This window comes from Parambassis ranga, chromosome 21 (genome assembly GCF_900634625.1).
Source record: "Parambassis ranga chromosome 21, fParRan2.1, whole genome shotgun sequence".
In the NCBI taxonomy this organism is placed as follows: domain Eukaryota; kingdom Metazoa; phylum Chordata; class Actinopteri; family Ambassidae; genus Parambassis; species Parambassis ranga.
Genome location: NC_041041.1, coordinates 6230078 through 6242787, shown reverse-complemented (window position 1 = coordinate 6242787; position 12710 = coordinate 6230078). Strand labels below are relative to the sequence as shown.

At 40.2% G+C, this 12710-nt stretch overlaps 2 protein-coding genes and 1 long non-coding RNA gene across 5 annotated transcripts in view; all 3 read left to right on the top strand.

The window, feature by feature from the left end:
* The window catches only part of LOC114426624 (uncharacterized protein DDB_G0283697-like), a 403048-nt gene that overhangs the window by 34435 nt on the left and 355903 nt on the right, over window positions 1-12710 (top strand). The gene's annotated exons all lie outside the window — the stretch shown is intronic.
* Window positions 1-12710, top strand: part of LOC114426641 (interferon-induced protein 44-like) — a 128374-nt gene that overhangs the window by 46029 nt on the left and 69635 nt on the right. The window lies entirely within an intron of this gene.
* On the top strand, window positions 2802-7758 carry LOC114426678 (uncharacterized). Of its 3 annotated transcripts, XR_003669377.1 has the most exons (4): window positions 6611-6649; window positions 7084-7186; window positions 7288-7447; window positions 7663-7722. It is a non-coding gene; the product is annotated as an uncharacterized LOC114426678 (long non-coding RNA). The 3 variants fall into 3 exon arrangements; XR_003669378.1 differs by lacking the exon at window positions 6611-6649 and adding an exon at window positions 2802-2816 and having other exon boundaries at window positions 7288-7758; XR_003669376.1 differs by having other exon boundaries at window positions 7288-7758.

Below are 12710 nucleotides of genomic sequence, written 5' to 3'. Positions count from 1 at the left end.
TCACACCAGTTCAAGGCCTCCTCTCTCTTGCTCTCTAGCTTCTCCACCACCACCAGGTCTAGACCAGGGGGGTCTTCTGATCCAGCTTTGAGATAACATCTTTGTAAAATGCACTATATAAATATAACTCGAATTAATAAATCTTTTCTCATTCAGTTTGCTGAGTCTCTCATGATTGAAACTTCAGAGGAAACCTGCAGACTTGAAAATGTGAAACAACTGTGTAAAAGTTTCGTCTGTCTCTTGTAACTCTTGCCTCATGTAACTGTGTCACTTATGTAGAGGAAATAAATCCAGGAAGTGAGGATGAGGGGAGCTGATATTCAGCTTGTGTATGGATATATATGGATATATGGATATAGAAGTACTTTACTGAGGGTCTAAAACTAGACCAGCAGGAGGCGCCTGTTAACTATTTTAAGGAGGACTGGAAATACAAATTATTATAAGGTTGTAAATTAGGTAAGGTTGGTCCTGTAAGGGCTTTGCTCTGGTCTTCTGGTCTTGTTTCCTCTCATCAGGCTAACCCTTATTTGTGTTCCAACATTTCATGTCCCTCTGGCAACTGTGTACCTAATCCCTGACAATAGCAGGAGGGTGCCTGGCTACATAAATATCAGTGGATTTGCCATTGTTCTTCTGGTGAGCACCGGCCTGAAGGTGTAACAAAACAGCTTCAATAAAAGAAGTGAGAAAACATCTGTGAACTTTGTCATCTGGATCAGGAGCTATAGTCACAATCACAAGTGTCGCCAGCATAGATGCAGAAAACAGACAATAAGCTGAACTGTGACGTTCTCTTACTGTTTTGGTGAAACTTCTGTCACCAAGCCTGGTTACAGAGGCTGACTGAGTTGATGAAGCTGGACCTCCCTGCTCCTATTGGGCCGGACAGACGAACTCTGAGCTGTCTGATGTTTCATTTTCTGGCTTATAGTGCTGCACATACTGAAGATTCCTCTCATTAAAAACTATAATAAAACATTATTGTGGTTCACACTCACAAACCATGCAAATGCAGTCCATTAATACCAAACTGAAAACAAAAGTAAAATGGTCTGACATAGCAGGATAGCTTTTGTTCTATTTGCTCATTCTTCCATAAGGTTTATAGAAGGTCAAACTGAGGAGAATTTTCATGGACAAAGGAGACATTCAGAATGAATAATGATGATAAAGTCAACCTTTAACACCTTTAAAACCTTTATTAGTCCCACAATGGGGAAATTGCTTAAGCCCAGCAAAGAGCACCATACACCAGTGAGTACACTGGAGGCTATGCGGGTAAAGTGCCTTGCCCAAGGACACACAACAGTGACTAGGGAGGCATTGGGATTGAACCACCAACCTTCCAGTTATTGGACAACTCTGCTATATGACTGAGCCACTGCTGCCCAAAATTTGCCCAGAATTATTCAAACAGAAACAAACACAGGCGCACAGTCTATGGAGCATGGACTACAAACAGGAACAGAAGCATCGTGACCTGTTTTACAAATATTATGGCTTAATTAATAGGGAGGTCGATAGATAGATGTTCTATTCATGCTAATGCTACAGTACATTGGATGTTTTCTTTGTTAAGTGAAAACAAACCTGGTCCTTCAATCCAAAACTAATGAATGCCATTGATGGAGCACCCAGTAAACTAAAAACAAATTACATTTACCAGGATATTAAACACAATATGTTGAACACATGCTCACACAGCTCCATAGACTCAAGGAGCACATGTTGCAGCACAAAATCAAGTGGCTGATAGAGTAGTTCCCACTGCATGCTAGGGAGAAGGCAGCCATTCAGCCTGTAGCTTCACACCCCTAGCACACCATCCTCCATCTACCCCTCAAACTCCATTCACAGAGTTTCATCAGTGTTCATCCTCAGTTACCACAGTGAAAGCAACTCCTAGCCCAGACATACCTATTCTCTCTATGAAATCTCTCCACAGCCAGTTGTTGGGACTATTTTGATTATTAGAATAGAATAGAAGAATAGAATAGAATGACTTTTATTGTCACTATACACAAGTATGGTACAATGAGATTAAAGCCGTCAACCCATTTCAATGCAAAAAAGCAATGTATAAAAAGAGTTGTATGAAAGATATTAAAAAAGAGATATAAGAAAAGATATGGTCATGAAGGAGGGTTACAAGGTACATGTGGCATTTTATTAAAAATAAAGATTCTTTCTGTCTGAGGTTCTACCATTGTCTAACATTATACCATTGTCTGTATATATACATATAACTATGCTGGTGTGCAGTGTTTGTATATAATTCATCTTTTATTTTTGCTGTACCATATTCCATTACCATCTATGCTGGTGTGCAATGTTTGTAAATAATCCCTCTGGTGTTGTACTGCTGCTGGTACCCGAATTTCCCGGAGGGACCTTCCCAAAGGGATTAATAAAGTATATTCTATTCTATTCTAGTCTGTAAACATAAGGATTGGATCAGCTAATTGCCATTTTTTGCTGTTATAAAACAAAGCACAATGGTGAAAATCCTCAGAACCCCAAAACTACAAACTTCTATCAGAAAAAAACTAATTGAGGTGTTTCTTTAATAGTTCAGTGAGTAGCTGCTTTCACACCGTTTATGTTAAAATGTGTTTTTCACCGTTTTCCATGTCCTTCCTCATGGAGCAGAACAGTGAGCAGCAACCATTGTGAATGTGTTTTCACTGTTTTCCAGTTCAAAGAAAACAATCCACTGTCCAATGGTGATCAAGTATATGTTCTAATTTGTGTTTTATCTGCCAATGCAGTAGAAATTAAGGATTCAGTTCTGCAGTGTCAGAGAGACCTGGGTAAGAGTTCCTGTCAGGATGTTTTCACACTTCTTTTTTGTATTTCTTCACAATTCCAGTCTGCACTCACCAGACAAACCACAGTCGTGGTTGAATTTTGGATCAGCTGGTGTTTATGAAACTAAGCATCTTCCTGCATTTTAGGAAGAGTCATCATTGTGGTAAATTGTGTAAGATAATGGTGCAGAAGCTTGTTGCAGATGACTATGTTAATCCAAACTGTAATTGATTCCTAGACCTGATCAAACAGAAAACAAAAGTTGGTTCAAGATAAAAGACTTTATTGATCCCCAAGAAGCAATGTAGTTGTTACAGCAGCAGGACAAACAGAAATAGCCCCTAATATCTTTAGTTGTGAATTGGCTGCAATTCTTTAGTTATTAAATCAAATCAATCACAAATAATCAAGCTATCAATCAATAATGAAGCTTGTCCTGTGACAGAAAAAAAGACCTGAAGATTGTGAACTTGAGCACACATGCAGGACAAGGTCAGTATCTGACATTTACAGAAAGTAAATTATTTAATTTGATTACCAAAATAGTTATATTAGATTCAAAGCTCTAAGTATCATTTTGTTTACATGCAGATGAAAGAATTCAGCTCAGCAGTAGGAATCCCAATGAAGTACAGTCTTTCCAGTGAAGAACTACAGCCATGAAACTGAACTGGATGATGACGTGGACACTCTGATCCTGAGTGCTCTGAAACCAATAATTATCTTTGGAGATGACTTTGTTGAAACAAATGTAACTCTGTTTCACATCAGCCACCACTCACCCCTATCTGCTCCCCTAATCTCTCTCCTTCTATCCCTTACTTTACTGCTCTCCCTCTCTCCTACCTCTCACTTAGTCAGGTGTTTAATAGAGAGCACCTCCCTCACCAATCAGCTGTCGATCTGTCCCTCTCCTGTGAAATCACAGCTTAGCAAGAAATTTAAAAGCCTTTCGTCTCTTCTCCAGCTGTCTTCTGATCATCTCCGGCAAACCTCCTCCACCCCAAGCACCACCAGATTCACACCAGTTCAAGGCCTCCTCTCTCTTGCTCTCTAGCTTCTCCACCACCACCAGGTCTAGACCAGGGGGGTCTTCTGATCCAGCTTTGAGATAACATCTTTGTAAAATGCACTATATAAATATAACTCGAATTAATAAATCTTTTCTCATTCAGTTTGCTGAGTCTCTCATGATTGAAACTTCAGAGGAAACCTGCAGACTTGAAAATGTGAAACAACTGTGTAAAAGTTTCGTCTGTCTCTTGTAACTCTTGCCTCATGTAACTGTGTCACTTATGTAGAGGAAATAAATCCAGGAAGTGAGGATGAGGGGAGCTGATATTCAGCTTGTGTATGGATATATATGGATATATGGATATAGAAGTACTTTACTGAGGGTCTAAAACTAGACCAGCAGGAGGCGCCTGTTAACTATTTTAAGGAGGACTGGAAATACAAATTATTATAAGGTTGTAAATTAGGTAAGGTTGGTCCTGTAAGGGCTTTGCTCTGGTCTTCTGGTCTTGTTTCCTCTCATCAGGCTAACCCTTATTTGTGTTCCAACATTTCATGTCCCTCTGGCAACTGTGTACCTAATCCCTGACAATAGCAGGAGGGTGCCTGGCTACATAAATATCAGTGGATTTGCCATTGTTCTTCTGGTGAGCACCGGCCTGAAGGTGTAACAAAACAGCTTCAATAAAAGAAGTGAGAAAACATCTGTGAACTTTGTCATCTGGATCAGGAGCTATAGTCACAATCACAAGTGTCGCCAGCATAGATGCAGAAAACAGACAATAAGCTGAACTGTGACGTTCTCTTACTGTTTTGGTGAAACTTCTGTCACCAAGCCTGGTTACAGAGGCTGACTGAGTTGATGAAGCTGGACCTCCCTGCTCCTATTGGGCCGGACAGACGAACTCTGAGCTGTCTGATGTTTCATTTTCTGGCTTATAGTGCTGCACATACTGAAGATTCCTCTCATTAAAAACTATAATAAAACATTATTGTGGTTCACACTCACAAACCATGCAAATGCAGTCCATTAATACCAAACTGAAAACAAAAGTAAAATGGTCTGACATAGCAGGATAGCTTTTGTTTTATTTGCTCATTCTTCCATAAGGTTTATAGAAGGTCAAACTGAGGAGAATTTTCATGGACAAAGGAGACATTCAGAATGAATAATGATGATAAAGTCAACCTTTAACACCTTTAAAACCTTTATTAGTCCCACAATGGGGAAATTGCTTAAGCCCAGCAAAGAGCACCATACACCAGTGAGTACACTGGAGGCTATGCGGGTAAAGTGCCTTGCCCAAGGACACACAACAGTGACTAGGGAGGCATTGGGATTGAACCACCAACCTTCCAGTTATTGGACAACCCTGCTATATGACTGAGCCACTGCTGCCCAAAATTTGCCCAGAATTATTCAAACAGAAACAAACACAGGCGCACAGTCTATGGAGCATGGACTACAAACAGGAACAGAAGCATCGTGACCTGTTTTACAAATATTATGGCTTAATTAATAGGGAGGTCGATAGATAGATGTTCTATTCATGCTAATGCTACAGTACATTGGATGTTTTCTTTGTTAAGTGAAAACAAACCTGGTCCTTCAATCCAAAACTAATGAATGCCATTGATGGAGCACCCAGTAAACTAAAAACAAATTACATTTACCAGGATATTAAACACAATATGTTGAACACATGCTCACACAGCTCCATAGACTCAAGGAGCACATGTTGCAGCACAAAATCAAGTGGCTGATAGAGTAGTTCCCACTGCATGCTAGGGAGAAGGCAGCCATTCAGCCTGTAGCTTCACACCCCTAGCACACCATCCTCCATCTACCCCTCAAACTCCATTCACAGAGTTTCATCAGTGTTCATCCTCAGTTACCACAGTGAAAGCAACTCCTAGCCCAGACATACCTATTCTCTCTATGAAATCTCTCCACAGCCAGTTGTTGGGACTATTTTGATTATTAGAATAGAATAGAAGAATAGAATAGAATGACTTTTATTGTCACTATACACAAGTATGGTACAATGAGATTAAAGCCGTCAACCCATTTTGATGCAAAAAAGCAATTTATAAAAAGAGTTGTATGAAAGATATTAAAAAAGAGACATTAAAAAAGATATGGTCATGAAGGAGGGTTACAAGGTACATGTGGCATTTTATTAAAACTAAAGATTCTTTCTGTCTGAGGTTCTACCTTTGTCTAACATTCTACCATTGTCTGTATATATACATATAACTATGCTGGTGTGCAGTGTTTGTATATAATTCATCTTTTATTTTTGCTGTACCATATTCCATTACCATCTATGCTGGTGTGCAATGTTTGTAAATAATCCCTCTGGTGTTGTACTGCTGCTGGTACCCGAATTTCCCGGAGGGACCTTCCCAAAGGGATTAATAAAGTATATTCTATTCTATTCTAGTCTGTAAACATAAGGATTGGATCAGCTAATTGCCATTTTTTGCTGTTATAAAACAAAGCACAATGGTGAAAATCCTCAGAACCCCAAAACTACAAACTTCTATCAGAAAAAAACTAATTGAGGTGTTTCTTTAATAGTTCAGTGAGCAGCTGCTTTCACACCGTTTATGTTAAAATGTGTTTTTCACCGTTTTTCATGTCCTTCCTCATGGAGCAGAACAGTGAGCAGCAACCATTGTGAATGTGTTTTCACTGTTTTCCAGTTCAAAGAAAACAATCCACTGTCCAATGGTGATCAAGTATATGTTCTAATTTGTGTTTTATCTGCCAATGCAGTAGAAATTAAGGATTCAGTTCTGCAGTGTCAGAGAGACCTGGGTAAGAGTTCCTGTCAGGATGTTTTCAAACTTCTTTTTTGTATTTCTTCACAATTCCAGTCTGCACTCACCAGACAAACCACAGTCGTGGTTGAATTTTGGATCAGCTGGTGTTTATGAAACTAAGCATCTTCCTGCATTTTAGGAGGAGTCATCATTGTGGTAAATTGTGTAAGATAATGGTGCAGAAGCTTGTTGCAGATGACTATGTTAATCCAAACTGTAATTGATTCCAAGACCTGATCAAACAGAAAACAAAAGTTGGTTCAAGATAAAAGACTTTATTGATCCCCAAGAAGCAATGTAGTTGTTACAGCAGCAGGACAAACTGGCCCGTAATATCTTTAGTTGTGAATTGGCTGCAATTCTTTAGTTATTAAATCAAATCAATCACAAATAATAATTTCATCATCATTTATGTGTCTGTGTCTGCAGGGCTTCCCCAAATGGCAATAATGACCAATGATGATGAAGCCTGTCCTGTGACAGAAAAAAAGACCTGAAGATTGTGAACTTGAGCACACATCTGCAGGACAAGGTCAGTATCTGACATTTACAGAAAGTAAATTATTTAATTTTATTACCAAAAAAATTATATATTAGATTCAAAGCTCTAAGTATCATTTTGTTTACATGCAGATGAAAGAATTCAGCTCAGCAGTAGGAATCCCAATGAAGTACAGTCTTTCCAGTGAAGAACTACAGCCATGAAACTGAACTGGATGATGACGTGGACACTCTGATCCTGAGTGCTCTGAAACCAATAATTATCTTTGGAGATGACTTTGTTGAAACAAATGTAACTCTGTTTCACATCAGCCACCACTCACCCCTATCTGCTCCCCTAATCTCTCTCCTTCTATCCCTTACTTACTGCTCTCCCTCTCTCCTACCTCTCACTTAGTCAGATGTTTAATAGAGAGCACCTCCCTCACCAATCAGCTGTCGATCTGTCCCTCTCCTGCGAAATCACAGCTTAGCAAGAAATGTAAAAGCCTTTCGTCTCTTCTCCAGCTGTCTTCTGATCATCTCCGGCAAACCTCCTCCACCCCAAGCACCACCAGATTCACACCAGTTCAAGGCCTCCTCTCTCCTGCTCTCTAGCTTCTCCACCACCTCCAGGTCTAGACCAGGGGGGTCTTCTGATCCAGCTTTGAGATAACATCTTTGTAAAATGCACTATATAAATATAAAACGAATTAATAAATCTTTTCTCATTCAGTTTGCTGAGTCTCTCATGATTAAAACTTCAGAGGAAACCTGCAGACTTCAAAATGTGAAAAAAACTGTTTAAAAGTTTCGTCTGTCTCTTGTAACTCTTGCCTCATGTAACTGTGTCACTTATGTAGAGGAAATAAATCCTGGAAGTGAGGATGTACTTCTGGACAGAGGTACAGGAGCATAATAACTCACACCAACAGAGACACAGCTTCTTCCCCAGAGCTGTGAAATCCATCACCCCACTTTCCCATACACATCCCACCCACCCAAAGACTGAGCAATAAGTCTGTACACAGACAGACTGTACTTTTGAACATTAATATGCTGCAATATATTCATACTGGTTCATTTTAATTAATTAATTAATTGCAAGTTAATTTGCACTGTTAGTTTTACTGCTTTTATTCTTCATTCTATTTTATATTTATTTAGATATATTTTGCCTTTTTTTTCATTCCATGTGTGCTGTCACGTCCACAGCTCGGCTAGGGCGATTAGGGAGGACGTGCACTAAAGCAGTGGATTACTTTGAATTATTAAGGAAAAATAAAACCACTGGCAGACGGAACTCAATGGTATGCATGTTTTTACTCACGGTTGTGGTGCAATACAAAAAAAAAAACAGGTTTTAAATCAAAACCTCACAACCAAGAAAATAAAACTACAAAAGTTGTGAAAAGAAAATCAAGCAGGAACCCTGCTGGGGAATTAACATTAGAAAACAGGGCAATCTAAGGAGAACACAAAACTATCCAACTCGAGGGATTATCACAACTATACAACAAACAAAAATCTACTCTAACAGAGCGAAACATACACAAGGCACAAACAAACTGAAAACTACTCCACAGAGCGACTCACTCACACAATAGAAGACAGCACAGCAAGGCTAAGTCTAACACAGGTTCCACAGATCAAATCTTATTCTTTTCTTTCACAATTCACACACGGCACGGGGGAGAACAACCAACACACCCTACACAAACCAAGTCACTAACAAATTCTCCCCACGACGCAAAGTCTCGCGGGTCCTTTTATATGAGGCCTCGTCGACACTCGTGTTGCATTGGTCCATGCTCTCCCAGACGAACCAATCAATTCAATTCAATTCAATTCAGTTTTATTTATATAGCGCATATTACAATCAGACATTGTCTCAAAGCGCTTCACAGGAACCCCCCTAAGAGCACTGTGGCAAGGAAAAACTCCCTTTAAGAGGAAGAAACCTTGAGCAGGACCCGTCAACTTAAGGGGGAACCAGTCCTGCCGCTAGTCAGAGAGAGAGAGAGAGGGAGAGAGAGAGAGAGAGAGGATGAAGGAGAGAGAGAGAGGAGAGAGAGAGAGAGAGGAGAGAGAGGATGAAGGAGAGAGAGAGAGAGAGAGAGAGCGAGAGCGAGAGATAGGAGCAAACATGATACAAACATGATACAGTACAGAGCAAACATGACAGCAAGATGAAACAGTGATTATATTGTAATGGATATCTATATATATCGTCAGTCCATAAGTAGGAATAGTAATTTGATAGCAAGGATGAGCAGCAGGGGCTAGTGAAGTCGATGAGCACAGGAGAGATCAGGGACCAGACTGCAGGTCAGCATGCAGGTCTTGAGACCTGCAAAGAGAGAGAGCGAGAGCGAGGCACAGAACTACAAGGAAGACAGTAAACACAGATTATGAGACGATATTACCCAGTATGATCCAGACTAAGGAGAGTGGAGGAGAGGTCAGAGGGTGCTCAGAGGATCGTGTTTGTGCCACCCGACAACGTAGCGCAAGAGAGACTTCACGGGCCGGACTGCAGGTCAGCATCCAGGTCTTGAGACCAGTGTGAGCCAGACTAAGGAGAGAAAAGGAGAGGTTAGAGGGTGAGAGGGAAATTGCTCAGTGGATCATGTTTGTGCCCCCCGACAATGTAGGCCTAGAGCAGCATAGCTGTGCTACACACTAGGTCTAAGGCTAACTGTACGCCTTACTAAACAGAAAAGTTTTAAGTCTAGTCTTAAAGGTGGAGGCAGTGTCTGCCTCTCGGACCCAGATTGGTAACTGGTTCCATAATAGCGGTGCCTGATAGCTGAAAGCTCGTCCTCCCATTCTACTTCTATGAATCCTAGGAACTAGGGCAGTGTGCCGACGGTGCAGCCATTTGCATACACAAAATCACACTCAATACGGCTCTGAGGAGAACATCACTCACTCCCCTCCTAAGGACCTCAGGGGCCATGACGTGCCTTAAGCCAAGAGCTGCTAAACAAAATTTCATTGTGCCTTGCATAATGACAATAAAGATTCTTGATTCTTTACTTATAACACAAACATATTCATATCCTGGCCAAATTTTGAGTGAAAGTGAATTTCTGCTCAGTTAAAGAACCTGTTCTGGTTCAAAGTGACAAAAGATTGTAAAACATTGTGGTGAAGAAACTATTAAAAAACGTCTCATGGTTTATTTTTTCCCCCCCATTTTCCATTTTGACAAAATTTTCCATGTCCAAAATTATTCATACACTTGATCGTACTGCACAATTTTCAGAATATGCAATCTTCTGCATCATTATAATCTGTTCTAGGATATTTGAATCAACCATAACTTGAGAGGCAGGGACAAATTAGTCTTTTTTTCCAATTGCAAGTCTTAACTAAGACCCTGTTTACACATATTTGTTTTGAAAAACAAATATTCCCTTCCACCGTTTTCCAAAATAACATCATGCACACATCATCATTTTAAGCAGCATAAATACGCTCCCAAGAGTGATCATAACTACGCCAGGCCTGTGAATAGCAGTGTAGGCAGAAGGAGAAAGCCATGCAAGCCAATCAGAAGCCTCATCGACACAATCTGGCTCTTTGTGTGAGAAGTTGTTCCAAACTTGCTGAACCTGGAGACCTGCAAATGCAAACATGTAAAAAGTGCTTACACCAACAGAAATGCAAATGCTACAGCCTACTCTGGCAGCCGTACTACACAAAAAAAGTTCGCACAAACTGACATGCAGACTGCCGCAAACTGTGTTTTTCTCAGTTTTTGTCAGTTCACATTGAAATGCGAATACAGCATTTTCCAAAATGCATGTCAGTTCGCACAAACTGACATGCAGACTGCTGCAAACTGTGTTTTTCTCAGTTTTTCTCAGTTCACATTGAAATGCGAATACAGCATTTTCCAAAATCTCCACTTTCAGAACTCTTTTTAGAAAGAGTTTTTGAAAACTCCATTTATGTGTAAATGAAAGGCACAAACGAAGAGCAAAGTCTCAGTTTTTCAAAATACCTGGTGGTCTAAGACCAGTGAACATAGTGAGGACCTCTGGCTGCATACTGTTGATGCTTACAAGAAGGGAAAGACCATAAAGGTTTTCCAAAGTTTCCAGTTTCCAGTAGCCACTGTGCAAAAGCAGTATTAGTATGTGGTAGGAATTTATTAAACAAAAGCCAAACTCCAATCTCCAAAACCAAAAGGCAAAGACAAAATCCAAAATAAAAACAAAATAAGAAGAGCAAACACTAACCAAACAATAAGAATAATCTTAAGGGTGGAGAGGAGGGGAAGACACAGGAGGACTCAGGAACCAGGAGGAACATGGAGGACACGACACCAGGGTAAACAGGTAGATGATCTGATAAGAACAAAGGGAGCACAGGACTTATGTAGACAAGGGTGACAAGGCACAGGTGAAGACAATCAGGGCAGGGTAGGTAATCACAGAAGGTGGGAAACCACAGGAAGTAAAACCAGGGAAAACACAAGGAGGACAGGACTTTCACAAACACGAGGGAGTTCATATTAGCTTCCCGCAAAACAACCAAGTTTTAGCTAAACAAAGCTGAAGAGTAGAAACGGTAACGATGGCAGTGAAAGGACTAAATATGCAGCTGACCACAGGTGATGGTATTGGTTTGTTGCTCTGTGTCAGCTGAGCGATAGAGGCGGACAGCACTACAATGAAGATGAAGTCTGCGAAAACAAAGATCGTCATAAAACAAGATGAGTTTTACTGAAAGCTTTTTTGCCTCATGCTGTAGCAGCATTAATCTGGCAGGGGGAGCAAAGAGATAAAAAAACAGCCAACTCCTCTACAGATCCCTCCCTTCCTTCTCGTCTGCCTCAGTATTTGTTGTTTTCTTCCCCCATCCTCTGTATCCATGAAAAAATTCCATCACGTTATCACGTGTACTGTAATCAAGTGTCAATGTATTATGTGATTGTATTGTTTGTATGTATCGCAATCTGCAAATTTATTTTCGAGAGCCAAAAGGGTGCCTTGAACGGTCGCCCTGGTGCTTTTAGTGCACTCTTGTACTAGACACTAAGGCATATTCCTAGTAATGTGTTTCCTCACTTACATGGCAATAAACTCGATTCTGATTCTGAGATAGTCAAGACTCATTAAAAGACTTTATGGCAGCAACATTGTGTTTTAAAAGGAGACATAGCAGTCTGTTTGACAAAAAACAGGACACACAGTATGTTTTGGAGAAATAAAATGTGTATTAAAATAACAATTATAGAATAGAAGTACTCAGGATCTAAAACTAGACCAGCAGGAGGTGCTTGTTAACTGTTTTAAGGAGGACTTTGATATCTACAAATTATTAGGATGTAGGTTATAAAGTAGGTAGGTTGATCCTGGAAGGGCTTTTTTCTGGTTTTCTGGTCTTGTTTCCTCTCATCAGGCTAACCCTTATTTGTATCATTTCATGTCTACATGAAATGTAGGCTACATAAACATCAGTGGATTTGCCGTTGTTCCTAGATCTAGATCAGGAGCTGGGTTGTAGTCACAATCACAAGTGTCGCCAGCATAACGCAGCAAAAAGACAATAAGCTGAACTGTGAT